The sequence below is a fragment of the Hylobates moloch genome, unplaced genomic scaffold (assembly GCF_009828535.3).
Source record: "Hylobates moloch isolate HMO894 unplaced genomic scaffold, HMol_V3 SCAFFOLD_10, whole genome shotgun sequence".
NCBI classification, from domain to species: Eukaryota; Metazoa; Chordata; class Mammalia; order Primates; family Hylobatidae; genus Hylobates; species Hylobates moloch.
Window position 1 is genome coordinate 16,171,588 of NW_026652285.1, and position 18,769 is coordinate 16,190,356.

The 18,769-nt window shown below is 42.2% G+C and overlaps 1 protein-coding gene across 7 annotated transcripts in view; it reads left to right on the plus strand.

The window, feature by feature from the left end:
• The window catches only part of SSH2 (slingshot protein phosphatase 2), a 313,558-nt gene that overhangs the window by 87,919 nt on the left and 206,870 nt on the right, over positions 1-18,769 (plus strand). The gene's annotated exons all lie outside the window — the stretch shown is intronic.

The following is an 18,769-nucleotide window of genomic DNA, read 5'->3' on the forward strand; positions in this document are numbered from 1 at the left end:
GCCCAGGAGGATTCTTAGTTTCACCAGGAAAGAAATCAAAGGCAAACCAGTGGTGTTAGACAGCAATCTTTTATTGAACGGTACTGCTCATTGTGGAACAGCGCTAACTCGTAGGTAGTGTACCCAAAGTCTGCAATGTGTGGGCTCTTGGCAACTGTATATATACTCGCTTATACCCACTTTCAGTTACATGTAATTAAGGGGCAGGTTAATGCAAATTGAGGGGTGGGTTATTTAGAACTTTCTAGGAAAGGGGCAGTAACTTCTGGGTCATTGCCATGGCATTTATAAACTGTCATGATGCTGGTGGGAGTGTCCATGCTAATGAGCAATAAGGGCAGCCAGGGATTGCCCTTGTCACAATCTGCTGGTTTTGGCCAGTTTCTTCGCCTTATCCCATCTGGAACAGATCGTACTTTGTTCAGCAGTGTTGTGACCAGAAAACAAGTCCTGCTGGACTCTTGCCTCATTAGTTCATACACATTGTTCTACCTTAAAGGGGTGTTGGAAGTATTTTGGAGGGAAGTAAAGGGAAGAGTTGTGGGTCAGGAAAATTAATGAGCTCTCCAACTGTCATTTAGATAACTGTCTCCTATTGAGCGCCGCCCCCCCCACCAAAAAAAAAAACCTGAGGGGGTCGGCTACAAAAATGCAGACACCGTCCCAGTTGTATTAATGAAAATTAGAAATAGAGAGGACCAGCTGTTTGTGAGAGGCCCTGGTCTCTGCCCACTGCTTCTCCTTTCAGCCCAGATGCCTGACATTTTTATCTATTTGCTTCTCACTGGCTCTAAGTTGAAGACTTGGTGCCACCTGATTTTTTTTAAGGTGTACTGCCCTTTACTGCGAAGCTTGTGCAGATTAGGGATGGCACTGTGAGGAAAGACTTTATTCAAGCATATTTTTGGACTGTTATAGCCATAGGAGACTGGGCTGCTCTTGGAATTTTTCCCCCCTATTTTATGAGAGGTTCAAGATGGCCTTGTATCAAACTGAGGTTTAGAAACATAGCAAACCTTTTTCCCACTTGGACATTTTTTTTCTGTGTCTTGCTATAGAATGAATCCTACTTCACAATTTAAAAAAGTAGAGTTTATATAAACCGAATTATAACACATTTCAAAACTGTATTTTTTTTACAGATTTGATTATTTTATATAACTTTACTTGACTTGATCTCTTCCAACACGTAGCCGTCACTAAAACTAGGTTCTACAAACCTTGACCATAAAAAATGAATTCTGCCTGTATCAGGATATTTATTGCTCATAGTAGCACTCCATAAATATTGTTGAAGTTTCACTAATGGAAACTATCTCTTGAAGTAAGATGTGTCTCAAGTATATCACCATATTACTACCTGCACTTAGGCTGGCTTCTTCATCTTCATGTCACAGTGAATGCAGTTACCATTTCAGGACCTCACTCACCTATTTATTTATGCAACTGCACTTCATTCAGTGTTGATGAATCTGGAATGGCATGAGTTAAGTTATTGTGATTCATTAATAGCTGGAGTGGTGTTCATTTTCCTAGTGCTTGCAAACGTTAACTGATGAATCCATGTGAACACTTATTATCAGTATTTTGCAGATGACAAACTGAGGGTGAAAGGTTATAATCTTTGTCTAGTGTCGTGTGATAAGCAGGAGCAGTGCTGACATCAAATCTCAGCTGATAGCCATCATGAGCTCATCACCAGTGGGCAACCTCATTGATGGAATATGTACCAGTCTCCTTATATGGTATCCTATAAGATTTATTTTGTTCAGACTGGGCATGGTGGCTCATGCCTGTAATCCCAGCTCATTGGGAGGCTGAGGTGTGTGGATCACTTGAGGTCAGGAGTTTGAGAAAGCCTGGCCAACATGGTGAAACCCTGTCTCTACTAAAAATGCAAAAGCCGGGCGTGGTGGTGCATGCCTGTAGTCCCAAGCTACTTGGGAGGCCACGGCAGGAGAATTGCTTGAACCCAGAAGGCGGAGGTTGCAGAGAGCCAAGATTGCACCACTGCACTCCAGCCTGGGCAACAGAGCAAGACTCCATCTCAAAAAAAAAAAAATTATTTTGTTCAGTTTGCAGTGGAGTCCTCTGGACTTATTATACTGGCATATTGTTTTGACTGATTTTGTCTCAAAGAGACTAGTGCATGGGAATCTACATGAAGTATATTTTCATGAAGTTGGACGTGTGGGGAAAAGGTAACTTTAGTTTTAATGGTTTTTCTCCCTTAGAAACAATTAGTTGGCACAGTGGCTCATGCCTGTAATCCCAACAGTTTGGGAGGCCAAGGCAAAAGGATCACTTGAGCCCAGGAGTTCGAGAGCAGCCTGGGAAATACAGCGAGACCCTCTCTCTACAAAAAATAAAACAATTAGCCGGGCATGGTGGCACATACTTGTAGTCCTAGCTACTTGGGAGGCTAAGGCAGGAGGATACGCCATTACACTCCAGCCTGGACAACAGAGTCAGACTGTCTCCAAAAAAAATAAATAATTAGTTGGGTATATGTATTTACAGATTACTCTGGGTTGCTTTATTTTATTGCCAAGCCTTTCATTCATTCAAGTCAGATTTGTTGTCGTCTTTTCCTCAAGAGACACAAGTTGTTTCATGTACTTGGCTGGCTTTTTAAAGGTGTTAGATCCTCCTCCTGTTTTGTTTGTTCAGGGAGTATTTCCCACACTTTTTTTTCCCACTTTTCCCACTTCCCTGTTCCCACCCCCATGTCAAATGGAATTGAAAAGCTTCTTCGTAATTTGAAGCCTTAACCTTGGGGGTGGGGTGGGGGGAAGTTATTTGCAGAGCAAAATGATTGAAATCTCCATTACTTAATTTTCTGCAAAGGAAGTGGTATGGGATCTTGATAACTATTTGAAGTAGAAATACTGATGTAAAGAAGAAGAGTAGAAGATAAAGTCAATCATGGAAGAACTTTCTCTTCAATTTTGGGATATCAGAAGTATGAACTTTCATTAGTTTTATTCATTCATTTGCTTCTGCATAATTCATTCATTCACCAAGTATTGATTGACTCATGTGCAAATCACTGGGCCCAGGGGAGTAGCGGCCCTTAGAGAAAGTATAATCTACACTTCACAAATTAGTTTTATGGCTATTCGTGGAAAGCCCTGAAAAGGAGAGGAGAAAATCTTTACATGCAGTATGTGGGAAGAAGAGAAGAAATATGGATAAATGGAAACAAATTTGGCTGGAGGCCAATTTGGCTGGAGGGCTGGCTGCCTTAGATCTCTTGGGGCTTTCCTAGAAGAGAAGGCAGGAGTGCGGAGAGGCCCCTGCCCCTTTTCTGATCCCACTCAGTCTCCAGTAAACCAGATAATAGATAGAGGCAGCTACTTGCTCCCTCTACTGTGCACAGGTTTGTTAGAGGTCTCCATAATAGGGAGAGGATCTGTCTGCCCCCAGAGAAAGGTGACAGTGTGACTGGAAGAGGTCACAGAGAAAGAAGATACTGGCTTTAGCTGCAGGAGTTTCACCTTGGCTTCAGATAAGAAGGAATGTAGGCAGTGACTAGAGCAGGTTGGGATGCTAGTGACTGCAACAGGCAGAGACTCCTGAGGCTTCTCTTCATTTCCCTCTCCTGTACCCACTGCTATCCTACCTAAAAGGAGGAAGAAGCTCTGCATGAGCTGGGATTCCAATTATTGTGCTTATGGGTGGTCACCTAGGAACAACTGGATTCATTTACCATTGTAGGGCTATTTCTTCCCCAGCCTGGTGGTCAGGAAAATATTTGTTATATTAGTTTATTTCCTAAAAATAAAACTTATTTATCTCATTTCCCTGGTCTTCTCATCCCAACCCCTACCCAACCAAACAGGCAGAAGCTCATATATAGAATAGTCATACTATTTTTATGGTCTGTTTCATTCCTTTGCTTGGTTTATTATATTCTTGAAGGATATAATATTACACTCTGTGCAATCAAAAAAAAGCTTTTATGTTTGAATAGCCCAGTGAAAGGAAGAGATGTTAGCTTTTTGTGTTATTAAAGAAAAGAAAAAGCCACCCCCTAGAATCAAATGTGGAAAAGGCAGATGCAAAGAAAGGAAAGTCTAAAATGTAAGAATTATTTGGTTTAGAATATTTTTACATTTTTAGACTATAGATCTGCATTCTCTTCTAGGGAAGGACAGTGTCTCAGAATACAATATCCTTGTTGATAATCAGCTTCTATGGGATTTTTAACATGGAGTCATTTGAGGAGTAGAAAAATGGCTTGAGGGAGATAGAAGATTTAGCCTAATAGTTCAAGATGAAGGATTTAAGAATTTTTAAAAGTTATCAACATTAGGGTAAACCCTAATTCAAGGCCTGATGTGGAGTAGCCAGTCCTTATAGATTGAAGATAGAAAGGACTTCTTGTATGTTTTAAGTTTTGGAATGTAGTGTAATGGAATGATCAAAACAATGAATGGTTAGCTCAGAAAGGAAAACTACACTTAGGAGGGGGAAACTGCTATAGTAATTTTTTTTTTTCTCTTGAGACTGAGTCTCCCTCTGTCACCCAGGCTGGAGTGCAGTGGCACGATCTCAGTTCACTGCAGCCTCTACCTCCTGGATTCAAGCGATTCTCATGCCTCAGTCTCTCGAGTAGCTGGGACTACAGGCGTGCGCCACCCATGCCTGGCTAATTTTTTTTTATTTTTAACAATTATTTTTTTATTTTTAGTGGAGATGGGGTTTCACCATATTGGCCAGGTTGGTCTCGAACTCCTGACCTCAAGTGATCCACCCACCTCGGCCTCCCAAAGTGCTGGAATTACAAGTGTGAGCCACAGTGCCCAGCCTGCTATAGTAATTAAATCTACTTTTGTAAATCTCTAGAGATTATAAGCAAAAACAAAATAGTAGTGGATGAACATCCAGATACAACAACAAACTGGTTCGCTGGAATGTGGGGATGGTGTTTAAGCCTACAGCAAGCACGTCCTGTCATTCCTGATAATATGTATTTACCCTCTTCGTTTCTGCTCTCTGTACCATGTGTATTTTCTGTTTATTTTTTCAGACTCATTTGCAGAACACGTTTCAGTAGCCAACATACACAAATAGAAAAAGAGGGGAAAAAAAGGGAAATTTGGTGCTAAGAAGATGAGTTTTATTATGAGTTTCAAATGGCCAGTTGGCCAATAGCAAACAGCTGCCCACAGGAGTTTAGGATTACTTGAATTTTTTCTGCATCACCTCTGCTGCATTGTAGAGAGATTGTTAGGGCCCGTCGTCAGACAAAAGATAAAAAAGTGTTGCTAGTGGCAAACATAGTTTTACCATGAACAATATCCTTATTTTTTACTTTGGAAGGGGTCTGATGCAAATTTACACTAATAGGAATATGATGTTAAACTTATTTTGTTCCAGGATAAGATGTAAGAAAGCATAGCTCAATGATTTTATCCCAGAATAATTATTATGAGAAATAATTTTCTTTTAAAAATCTTACGCTCTTGAGTGACATTTGAGGAGAAATAAGATTTGTAGTAATCTTGGGTACAAAGGCTATTTTTGAAAGTAGCCTTATTTAACTCAGTGGTTCTCATTGTGGCTGCCCATTAGATAGAATCACCTGATGATCTTTTTTTTTTTTCTTTTTCTTTTTTTTTTTGACACTGAGTCTCACTCTGTCGCCCAGGCTGGAGTACAGTGGCATGATCTTGGCTCACTGCAACCTCCGCCTCCCAGGTTCAAGAGATTCTCCTGCCTCAGCCTCCCGAGTATCTGGGATTATAGGTGCCTGCCATGACACTTGGCTAATTTTTGTATTTTTAGTAGAGACAGGGTTTCGTCATGTTAGCCAGGCTGGTCTTGAACTCCTGACCTCAGGTGATCCACCTGCCTCAGCCTCCCTGAGTGCTGGGTTTACAGGCATGAGCCACCGCGCCTGGCTCTGAATGATCTTTTAAATTAATAACAGGGTCTCACCCCCATCCAGTTAACTCAGGATCTCTGTGAGTAGGGCCCAGGTATTGGTATTTTTTAAATGCTTCCAGGATTATTCTAATGTGAATCAAGGGTTAAGAACACTGGTTTGGGCTGGGGACAGTGGTGCACACCTATAATCCCAGCACTTTGGGAGGCTGAGGTGGGGGAGGATCGCTTAAGCTCAGGAATTCAAGACCAGCCTGGGCAACAAAGCAAAACTCCATCTCTACAAAAAAAAAAAAAAAAATTAGCCAAGGGGGTGGTGCACTCCCATAGTCCCAGCTACTCGGGAAGCAGAGATGGGACGATCACTTGAGCCCAGAAGGTTGAGGCTGTAGTGAGCCAGGATTATGCCACTGCACTCCAGCCTGGGTGACAGAATGAGACCCTGTCTCAAGAAAAGAAAAAACAGAGAAAGAACACTGGTTTAACTCTAACTATGCTAGTTTTTGCACCTCCATATTAGAAATCTAATCTGCAACATTTGTAACATTGTAACATCTGTTCCTTGAGCAGCAGGATAAAATGTGAGATAGACTACAATTTTTTAGGAGTTGGCTGTATGCATTTGATTACTCAGGTACAACAAAATTAACTTATATTCTTTCTATTCAGTGAAATTCCTTGGCTAGTCTTCTGTTAAAAGCAAGATACTGAAATGAGATAATCCAAATCTAGTATAAACTTAAGTCAGTGAAGGGTAAAGTTTTCCATGCCTTTTCCATAAGGTATAAAGTGTATAAAGACTTATTCTTCCTGTGTCAACATTGCTAGGGAGCTGGAGTAAAGAAAAAATAATTAAAGATCACTTTATACTTTGTATATTATAATTTTACTGAAGTAAAATATACATACAGAAAAGTGTACTTGTGCTTTTATGTATAACAATGAATTTTCACCAACTGATGTTTTCACAAACACAGGTCAATCCTGAAGTATGTAACCTGTACCTAGATCAGGAAATGGAATATTACAACTCCCCAGTACTATTTCCCCTTTTGCCAATCCCTCCTTGCTCCTTTCAGTCACTACTGACTCACCCTCCCAGCCATCATACACCAGGAATAACCACTTTCCCCACTTCTTGACCATGTGATTTTAATGTGGCGATCAGGCTACGCTCTTTAGAGGGCTCTCTCTGACTTTCAGAATCAAGGGCTCAGCATCATGTAGTAGTTAAAGAGCTCAAGTTCAAGGTTCAGACAACCTGGGTCGGAGCCCAGCTTCACCACTTACTGACTGTGTGACTTCACTCTAAGCCTCATTTCCCCATCTATAAAATGGAAATAATAATAGTACCTATCCCATGGAGTTGTTGGAATTAAATGAGATAACTTATGTAAAGTGCTTAGAGGGCCTGGTGCATTATCTGTGTCAAGTAGAGAGCAAGGCAGATGCAGGATTCCCTCATGTCACCAGCTTTTCAACAGAGTCAAGGCAGTGCCACTGTTGTCTGCAGACATAATGAAGTTCATACTTCAGCTCTGGAGAAAAAGAAGAAGAAAAAGTGGGCATCCTGACAATCTTGCATTTTCTTCACCATCCCTAATTTGGCTTGTGGCTTGGCTAACTTGTGACAACTTCTAAAATATATTATTCAAATACATGAAATGGCTATTGAAAAGGCCAAAAATATTCTCTTATACGTCTTTATATTATCAATAGCTCTTAGCACGGTGATTTAATTGTAAATTGCACATAGTTGATGCCTTGGCTAAAGGAATCTAAAATGATACTTTAGACACACCATGCTCTCCTGTGCTGGATTTGTATTGGTCTGGCTCCTGATCCCTCTTTTTACCAGAGTTGTATTTTTGAAACATCTGGCATGTTTCAAAGAATGCAGAAGGTGGCAGTGAAATAATTTGTAGGCAGAAACAAGGAGCCTCGGCCAAATTTGCAAAATTAATCAAATAAAAGCTCCAACTAGTTGAGTTATTCTGTAATCTGAGGCAGGTCCTGCTCAGGTATATTGTCCTCTTCTTTTGGTTTGGGAGACCAAGGAAAACAGGAGGAATTGTAGGTTTTCTCAGATTTTTAAGATTATAGTTTGGGAAAAATTTACCCTTTGGAAAGGGTGGGAGAGGGGAAGGACCCCTTACTATGAGTACTTACCATGTGACACTCATTGTGCTAAATGCTTTTTATACAGTTTAGTGTTGAATCCAAGTCTTCGAGGCAAATACTTTTAGTAGTCCCTGTTTAAAGGTGAGGAACCAGGCTTGCTTAAGGTATGTGACCATGCTGGTAGTGACAGCTAAGTCTGCCTGACACTGGCAGCCTGAGCTCTTTAACTTATGCTGGATTGCCTTTGCCTTTGAATGTAATGTTGTTATTCTGGTGCTAGGAGGTCAGGGTCAAATGCAGTAGTGATTCTCAACTCTAGTTTTATACAAGAATAATCTGTAGAGTTTATTTTTAAAATATAGAAACTTAAGTCTCACTTTAGGAAGTTTCTTGTTCAGTAGGTCTTAAATGAGACCTGACATATTTCTTCTTCACAAAGGTCCGTAGGTGATTGTGTGCCAGAGTTGAAAATCACAATTCTCAGAAATTCCGTAGTGGGGAATTATAAGATTACAGATTTGGGGGCATCTGAAGACTAAATTTGGAACATTGTAAAGATACATTGTTATTGGAAGTACAGGGAAGAAAGAGTTAGCTTAATAATCAAGTTTCCTATTTCAGGAGGTAATGTTACAGGATCCTTGGGGTGTTGCTTTGCCAGCCAGAAACCTCTGTGGCCAATGGCACCTTTGCCCAACTTTTGCTCTGGCCTGTTGGGCTCATTCCGCCCACTCGGCCTGGCAGGTTACACGCTACCGGCCTGGATCCCATACCTGCCAAGGGCGAGCCAGGCATGGGGTGGCTGGGGGTGTGTAAGCAAGGGTCCAGCGACTGTGCACAGCCAGGCACGCTGGCTGCAATGGGAGAGGCAGAGCCTGATCTTTTGGTTTGGTATGACATCAGCCCCTGTTGCCATGGTGATGGAGGCCTGGCATACCATAAGCAGCTTCCACGGCTGACACCGGGGAACGTGATGGCTCCCGGAAGCTTAGAGATGCCAGGAACCACAGATCCCTAAAGAGGGTGTCACAACCCTGGCTCATTGAGCTCCTAGGTCTGGGTTCCCCAAAGGGCCGCAGCTCTTCTCTCCTTATTGTCACCTGCAACATGGTGAGCAAGGGGCATGTTTCAGCCCTGTTTGTGTTACAGCTCTTATAGCTCCGCCATTCGGCAGGTCCCAAATTCTTGTCCTGTGTCCAGGAAGAATGAGGTATGCAGAGACGTGGAGGGTGTGCAAGGTGAAGAGACGCTTTATTGAGCGATAGAACAGCTCAGAGGAGACCCACAGTGGGTAGCTCCTCTTCATAGCCAGGGTGTCGTTCAGCTCTCAGCAGAGAGGGTGGCCCCTCTTTGCTAGGCAGGTCATCCCGATGAGTGTTCAGCTCCAACAGAGAGAGTAGCTCCTCTCTGCAGGCAGATCATCCCGTCCTCTCTTCTGGTCTGGCTGAGTCCGGGGCTTTTCATGGGCCTCAGAGGGAAGGAAGTGCATGCCAATTGGTTCATGAGTGGACATGGGCAGCCCAGAAAAAGCACTACAAATTCCCACTGCAGTCTGCGGGACCAGCATCCTGGCCTCCATGCTTCAGGTCCTTCGTGGCTTGCAGGTGGGACTTCACCAGGGACTGACCACCGTCTGCCTAGGAGCCTGCCTGCATCCTGCTTCCATTCATGGTGCCCAGGCTGTTCATGCCAAGGGGCACCTTCAGGCCAACACCAAGCTGCCCTTGGCCTGCCCCCTCAGCCTCCGTCTCATGCTTGTCAGTGCCTAAACCCAGTGTCTGGAGGGATCAGGGTGCCAGGGGGCTGGCATATCAGTACTGCCTTGAGCATGCACACACCTGGCCGGGTTGCACCAGTGCCCAGGCTCAGCCTCAGCTTTGCTCTATGATAAGAGTAGGCACCAACAGCCAGGAGAAGCCAGACAGTGAGAGTAGGCACTTCGAAGCCTGCTGGGGAAGGAGGGGCCTTGCTGGGCCCTTAAAAGTATAGAGATGCCTGGGTCTGCAGCCGAGGTTTGGGCAGCTGCAGCTGTGCCTGGGAGGGCAGGGCTCCTGCCTGCTCCAGGCTCCCAAGAGCACAGGGGTGCCCAGGTTGCAGCCACGGCTTCTGCAGCTGCAGTTGTGCCTGGGGAGCTCCCACCCTGCCAGGTTGGAAGGGACAGGGCTTCCGCTTTTCCCCAGGTCCCCCCAGCTCCATGGAGTGCGCAGCCCTGGCCATGCCTCCTCTTTGCGTTTCCCTCACAGTGGCAGCGGGCAAGATGCAGGTGGCACAGTGGCCTCAGCCAACCCTGTGCAAACAAACCTGATGCTCCTGGGACCAGCCCTGCAAGTCTTGGCTGTGCCTTTGTCTGGGTTCTCACAGGCTCCTGGGATGTGGCAGGGAGCAAGACTGAGGCCACAGCAGAGGCTCTGGGCCTGGGAGAGTGGGTCCTGTCCAGCCGTGCAAGGGTGGGGTGGTGCAGTTGGCTGCCTCGGGGACATGGGCCACAGGGGTCCCACCACCACCACTGCTGCTCCCATAGCTGCTCCTGCTGCCACCACCCATGCCTCCCCACTACAGCTGGCAGCTACAATGGATAGCCCACCGCTGCCACCAGTAAGATGGTATCTATCACTGGAAATTGGATATTACTGGGGTGTTTTATAGCCAGATTAATTTTTTCCATTCTTTCCGTGAATTTCTGGAGTGCTGCCACTATTGTACTCCAGCACAATCTTTCTCAACCCTAGTTTGCTATCTAAGATGTCTGTTTTCTTTCTTTTTTTTTTTTTTTTTTGAGACAGTCTCACTGTGTTGTGTCACCTAGGCTGGAGTGCAGTGGCATGATCTCGGCTCACTGCAACCTCTGCCTCCCAGATTCAAGTGATTCTCTTGCCTCAGCCTCCCAAGTAGCTGGGACTACAGGTGCTTGCCACCACACCTGGCTAATTTTTATATTTTTAGTAGAGAAGGGGTTTCACTATGTTGGCCAGGCTGGTCTCGAACTCCTGACCTCAGGTGATCCGCCCTCCTCAGCCTCCCAAAGTGCTGAGATTATAGGCATGAGCCACCACGCCCAGCCTAAGATGTCTGTTTTCTTAGTGCTGAATGTAAAGTCCTGGTGAAGCTGTAATTTCAAAGCTATTAGGCAAGAAGTGTTAACCTTGGAGAGAGCAATGGATGACCCCGATTAAGACAAATGTCATGAGAGTTGTAAATTTAACAAATTCTTAATCTCAGTGGATCCTGTCTGCTGAGTCACTCCTAATGCCTTTTGTATATTTTCTGTAATCTCAACAGTGTGCTTTGGCAGTAGAAAAGGGGTAGTAATTTTTCCTCTCACTTTATAATTAGAAAAGTAGAGTTACAAAGGCCATGACTTGCTGTTAAAACTAAAAATAACTGAAAAGATGGCTAACATTTCTTGAGCACTACCATGTGCCTGATTAGTAAAAACAAATGTTCGTATGTACATTATTTCACATTACATTTCTGATGTCAGTAGTATTATCCCTGTTCTAAAAGAGATATTCTTGTTTTCCGAGTTTTGAGAAAACTGAGCTTATTTATTCCACAATTATTTAAGTCTACTCTGTGGCAGGCACTACACTAGGCAATGGGTATCCAGTGATGAACAAAGCAAACTCTGCCCTTATGGAATTTACAGTCCATCGGGGAAGACACAATAAAAAACAAATATTCAATTACAGAATATGATAATGTTATGAAAAATTCAAATGGAAAAAGGATGATAAGATTTATCATTTAGATAAAGGATGTTCAAGAAGGGCCTCTCTAACATGGTGATATATTTAAGGGATATATTTAAGGGATTTGCTTAGGATCACACATCTATTAAGTGATGAAGTTCAAGTCTGATTTCCAAGGCTATGCTCACCATGCCATTTTGCCTGTCAGATATGTACTTGGAATCCACCCCAGGGTTGTGACTCACATCTCTGGTCATATAAGCATTCATACCACGACTCTGTACCAGATTTTCAGAAGAGGCATTATAAAATTTATAAATAATAAATTATTAATAATAATTCTTTGAAAAGAAACATGTCTCCTAAAGTGCTTCCTTTTTTTTTTTTTTGAGACAAGGTCTTGCTCTGTTGCCCAGGCTGGAGTGCAGTGGTGCAATCTCAGCTCACTGCAAGCCCCGCCTCCCGGGTTCACGCCATTCTCCTGCCTCAGCCTCCCGAGTAGCTGTGACTACAGGCACCCACCACCACGCCTAGCTAATTTTTTTGTATTTTTAGTAGAGATAGGGTAAAATGTTTCTTTAAGGAGAGCCCAGGAGGCAGCAGGGACAAGGGAAAGAGAAGAAAGGGCTATAAACAGTATATGAATTTCAATAAATTTTAGAGAGAGACACAGCTCCAAAGAAGCTGAAAATCTGCTCTAGCTGCACTAGGTGCATTTGCATGAGGAAGTGCCCTCCTATCATGCATGAGCTGGGACTGGAAATTCCACTTTGGATCAACATCTTATTTCCTGGTCTTACTTGAACTTAATTTGCAGGGCCTGGTCCAGGAGCTGAGCAGAAGACTGCTCATGGAGGAAGCTGACTATGAAGTGTTAGATGATGGTTAGAACCTTAAGGTATCTGGAAAGAATGTGGGTGAAAGGGAAACTGCTCTTGGTAAGGGAAAGGACCAAGGTGAACAATGAAATACAACCTTGAATTTGAATGTTATGGTCTTCTTCTGAGTCCAGCGCAATGCCGTTTTAGCTAAGTTTTGTTGTTGTTGTTGTTGTTGTTGTTTTAGGGTTTTCCAACAGAGTTCTTCTGAAATGCCCTTTGCTCCAAAAGAATCTGTCCACTTACTCTTTTTGCCCCAAAGAAATAACAGCAATTCTTAGGCTAGTCAGATTCTGTAGAAGTGTGATGCAGTTTTTCTGATTCTGGATTATAAACCTGCTTAGATTTGAATAATGCCTAGTGGGAATTTCTGTTTGGAAAGGTTTCATATACTATATTCATATATGCATCTTACTTGATGATTGGTTGTAAAGATTATAAATTGATTTGATCCTGGCAATCTGACATTTTAATCAAGAGTTATAATAATGATCAAATGCTTTGACCCAGAAATCTAACTCTTGAATATTTCCTCTGAGGAAATAATATTTTTCGAAAAGGATATGTACTAAAATTTTAATGAATATGTTAGTAATGAGAGAAGGGAATGGTTAAGTAAACTATGGTAACATAATGAAGCCATTAAAGTGAAAAACTTAATTAAAACTATATAGTTCCATGAGAAATTTTATAATTAATATTAAATAAATGGAAAAAAATTAAGTTGCCTCTCTACCTCACTCTGTGACAAAATATAGATGATCTGAGAATTAAGTGTAAAAAATTGGACACCACAAGGAAGATCATGTAGGAGAATTTTTTTATAATCTTAGAGTAGGGAGGATCTTTTTATGACACAAAACCCAGAAACAATAAAAGAAAACATTGCTAAATTCAAGTACATAAAGTAAAAAAATCTACATTAAAAGATCTTACAAACAAAGTCAAAACCACAGGTTGGGAAAAAGACTTTCAACACATGACAAAGAGCTATTTTCTATAATACATAATGTGTTCTATAATATTTTTAAATTTTTAATATTTATGTATACATAGTAGGTATATATATTTATGGGGTAAATGAGGTATTTTGATACTGGCATACAATGTGTAATAATCATGCCAGGGTAAATGGGGTTTCCATCACTTCAAGCATTCATCATTTCTTTGTTACCTGCCAATTCAATGTGATATCAAACTTATTTTTATCTTTACCTGTTTGAGAGGTAAAAGCAATGTATTAGATATGAGAACTTTTGAATATTTTTTTCAAATGTTGAGGAGCCATTTGTATATCTTCTTCTTCCGTGAAAGTCGTTTAACTTCTTTTGTGTATTTTTCTATTGTGTTTCTGATATTTAAAAAATATTATATCAAGTTAATTTGTCATCACTTTAAAATAACGGGTTACAAGATGTTATTTGCAACCTTCATGGGTAACCTCAAATCAAAAAACCTACAATAGATACACAAAAAACATAAAGCAAGACATTAAAACATAACATCAAAGAAAATAACTTTCAAAAAAGTGAGGGTAGGAAGGGAAGGAGGCAGGGAGGGAGGGAGGGAGGGAAGGAGGCAGGGAAGGAGGCAGAGAGGGAGGGAGGGAGAGAGGGAGGGAGGGAAGGAGAAAGGGAGGGAGGAAGGAAGGAAGGGAGGCAGGGAGGGAGGGAGGGAAGGAAGAAAGGGAGGGAGAGAGGGAGGGAGGGAGGAAGGAAGGGAGGGAAGGAAAGAAAGAGGGAGGGAGGGAAGGAGGGAAAGAGAGGGAAGGAAAGAAGGAGGGAGGGAGGGAGGAAGGAAGGAAAGAAGGAAGGACGGAAGGAAGGAAGGAAGGAAAGAAGGAAGGAAGGAAGGAAAAGACAACCAGAAAACAAATAACAAAACGACAACAGTAAGTCCTTACTTATCAATAGTAACATTGAATATAAATGGACTAAACTCTGCAATCAAAAGACATAGAATAACCGAATAGAGAAAAAGCAAGATCTAATGATCTGTTGCCTATAAGAAACATACTTCACCTATAAAGATACACATAAAGATAAAGGGATGGAAAAAGATATTCCATGCTAATGGAAACCAAAAAAGAGCAAGATATCAGATAAAATAGATTTCAAGACAAAAACTATAAAGAGAGACAAAGAGAGGCCGGGCGCGGTGGCTCATGCTTGTAATCCCAGCACTTTGGGAGGCCGAGGCAGGCGGTTCACGAGGTCAGGAGATCGAGACCACGGTGAAACCCCGTCTCTACTAAAAATACAAAAAAAAAAAAAAAATTAGCCGGGCGTGGTGGCGGGCGCCTGTAGTCCTAGCTACTCGGAGAGGCTGAGGCAGGAGAATGGCATGAACCCGGGAGGCGGAGCTTGCAGTGAGCCGAGATTGCGCCACTGCACTCCAGCCTGGGCAACAGAGCGAGATTCTGTCTCAAAAAAAAAAAAAAAAAGAGAGAGAGACAAAGAGGATCATCATATAATGATAAAGGAATTAATTCAGCAAGAGGATATAACAATTGTAAATATATATGCACCCAACATTAGAGCACTCCAATATATAAAGCACATATTATTAGAGTGAAAGAGAGAGATGAACCCCAATACAATAATAGTTGGATACTTCATCATTCCACTTCCAATATTGGAAAGATGATCCAGACAGAAAATCAAAGAAACAACAGACCTAATCTGCACTATAGACCAAATGGAACTAATAGATATTTACAGAACATTTCTTCCAATGGCTACAGAATACACATTTTTTCTCAGCATACGGAGCATTCTCAAGAACAGACCATATGTTAGACCACAAAACCAGTCTTAACAAAATAAAAGAAAAAACATGGCTGGGCTCTGTGGCTTACACCTGTAATCCTAGTGCTTTGGGAGGCCAAGGCAGGCGGATCACTTGAGGCCAGCAGTTCAAGACCAGCCTGGCCAACATGGCAAAACTCTGTCTCTACTAAAAACACAAAAATTAGCTGGGTGTGGTGGTGCACACCTGTGATCCCAGCTGCTCGGGAGGCTGAGGCACAAGGATCGCTTGAACCGGGGGGATGTTGCAGTGAGCTGAGATCATGCCACTGCACTCCAGCCTGGGCAACAGGGTAAGACTGTCTCAAAAAAAGAAAAGAAAGAAAAAACTAGAAAACCAAAGAAAATTGAAATCAAGTATCTTCTCTGACCACAATGGAATAAAACTAGAAATCAGTAACAAGAGGAACTGTGGAAACTATATAAACACATGGAAATTAAACAGTATGCTCCTGAATGACCAGCAGGTCAATGAAGCAGTTAAGAAAGAAATTTTAAAATTTCTTGAAACAAATGGGTAGAACAAAATTTTATAGCCATCATTCATTTATTCAAACATTACTTAAAGGAAAAACAGGGCCAGGCTCACGCCTGTAATCCCAGCACTTTGGGAGGACAAGGCAGGAGGGTCACTTGGGCGCAGGACTTCAAGACCAGCCTGAGCAGCATAGGGAGACTCCATCTCTACCAAAAATTAAAAAAATTAGCTGGGTATGGTGATTCCAGCTACTCAGGAGGCTAAGGTGGTGGGAGGATCCCTTGAGTCCAGGAATTCAAGGCTGCAATGAGCTGTGATAGCACCACTGCACCCTCACCTGGGCAACAGAGCGAGACCCCATGTCAAAAAAAACAGAAAGAAGATAGCTCTTATCCTCAAATGCCCAAAGCCTAGAAAGACAGATTTATAAGTAAGATGATTGAAATACAGTGTGGTAAGTACAGTAATAGAGAAAATGTGTATAATAGGTACAGTTGCAGCACAAGAAGAGAATAGTCCATTCCTTGCCAAATTTGAAAAATGAGCAAAACTTACATAAACGCTCTGATTACAACCACATAAAAACTATATATAAATAAATAACAAAAGAAGAATGAAAACACACAAAAGAGGCCTTAAGTATAAACGGTTGCAGCTGGGCACAGTGGCTTACACCTGTAATCTCAGCACTTTGGGAGGCCGAGGCTAGTAGATCACCTGAGGTCAGGAGTTGGAGACATCCTCGCCAACATTGTGAAACCCCGTCTCTACTACAAATAAAAAAAAAAAAAAAAAAAAAACTTGGCGTGGTGGCACATGCCTGTAACCCCAGCTACTCAGGAGGCTGAAGCAGAAGAATCGCTTGAACCCAGGAGGCGGAGGTTGCAGTGAGCCGAAATCGCACCGTTGCACTTGAGCAACAAGACTCCGTCTTAAAAAAAAAAAAAAAACAGTTGCATTCTGGTGGTGAGATGCCAAGAAGTGTCAAAGTTGTTTTATTGGTATCTTATAGTGAAAAATTTTAAAATTCACTTTAGACTTAAAAATAAGCCGGAATTCTTTGGAGTCTTACGTCTAGATTAGCGTCTCTTATTTGTTATCTTAAAGATGAAAATATAGGAAATACTGTATTTGCCCTAAGTTAATACAGGAGAGAAAGAGGTTTTTATCACACACATTCTTCTACCTTTTCCCCCCTCAATTTAAGTCTGAATCTCTGCAGGCTACTGTGAAGAGCCTTGGAACTGAGTAGCATATAGGTTATGTCCACAGAAGTGTTCATTGTCCTTTGGGGGAGATTTCTTTCTACATGTAACTGCTTTTTTCCTTCTCAAATTTCTTTAACACTAGCAGACCCTCACCCGGGTCTGCTAGATGCCTTAAAGGTGAGCTGCAAAGCAGCCACAACTATATCAAACAATTCTGGCACCCAGAATTTATGGCTTATCCTGTTATAAGCTCCATATAACAAGTAAAAATTAAAATCCACTGGCACATTAATCAAATGTAATGTTGCTATGTAGTAATAATTTAAATTCTACCATGCAAAGTTATGCCCAGGACTTATGATCAGCCTCCATCTCTCATTGTCATGCATTAAAGCACTACTGCTTCATTTCCTTCCCCATTTGTGGTTTCCACTAGTCTGGTTCTACATCTCTATCTTGAACTAATTAAACTGGCTCAGACTGGAGCAGCTATACCAGGCATAATACCAAAAGGAGAGCAGAACTGGCCTGGGTACTTCCTTCATTGACTGTGTTTACTCTTTCTTGCCTGACCCCTATGTCTTAAGGGTATGACCTTAGCTCCCATTTCTTATGTATATGATTACCTTTCACTCATTTATTCTTTTAACCAATATGTGCTGAGTACCTCCTATGTGCTAGACACTGCACTGGTTGCTGAGGATATAGTGGTGCATGTGATAAACCATAAACATGATTCTTCCCTTTGAAACTTACACTCTAGTGGAGAAAGGTGGGATTAAACAGCTAATTATGCAGTGAAATTTTAAATTATGACCAATTCTGCAAATCGGAAAGTATACAATACTATGAGAATATAGCAATCAGGGACCTAACCTGGCTTGGGGGAAAAAGTGATGTTAAGGTTCGTGGTCAAGGGAAAGCTTTCTTGGGGAAATGGTATTTTGAGTTGTACTCTAATGATGAGTTGAAGTCAACCAGGGAAAAGTTAGGTGGGGAAGACGCGAAGAAAAAACTTACAGATCAGGAAACTGGCACATTCAAGGAACTGACAGAAGGTCAGTAAGGCTGGAACAAAGAAAATAAGGGAGAAAATAACTCAAGCTGGTGCTGATAAAGTCAGCAAAAGGCCAGATGCTGCAGCCTTATAAACTAAGTCAAAAATCTTGATCTTGGCCGGGTGCGGTGGCTCACACCTCTAATCCCAGCACTTTGGGAGGCCGAGGCGGGCGGATCACCAGGTCAGGAGATCGAGACCATCCTGGCTAACACAGTGAAACCCTGTCTCTACTAAAAATACAAAAAATTAGTCAGGTGAGGTGGCAGGCACCTGTAGTCCCAGCTACTCGGGAGGCTGAGGCAGGAGAATGGCATGAACCTAGGAGGCGGAGCTTGCAGTGAACCGAGATTGCACCACTGCACTCCAGCCTGGGCGATAGAGCGAGACTCTGTCTCAAAAAAAAAAAAAAAAAAAAATCTTGATCTTTATTCCTTGGACGACAAAAAGCCACTGAAGAGTTTTCAGCTGGGGAGTGACCAGGTTGAGATTTTTAAAAAATATTTGCCTGTCTTTGCTATGGAGAATGGGCTTCTATATGAGCACAACTATTTCCCCCAGCAATCAGTACAATGTCTAGCACATAGGAGGTACTCTGTACATATTGGTTAAAAGAAGAATAAATGAGTAATAGGTAACATA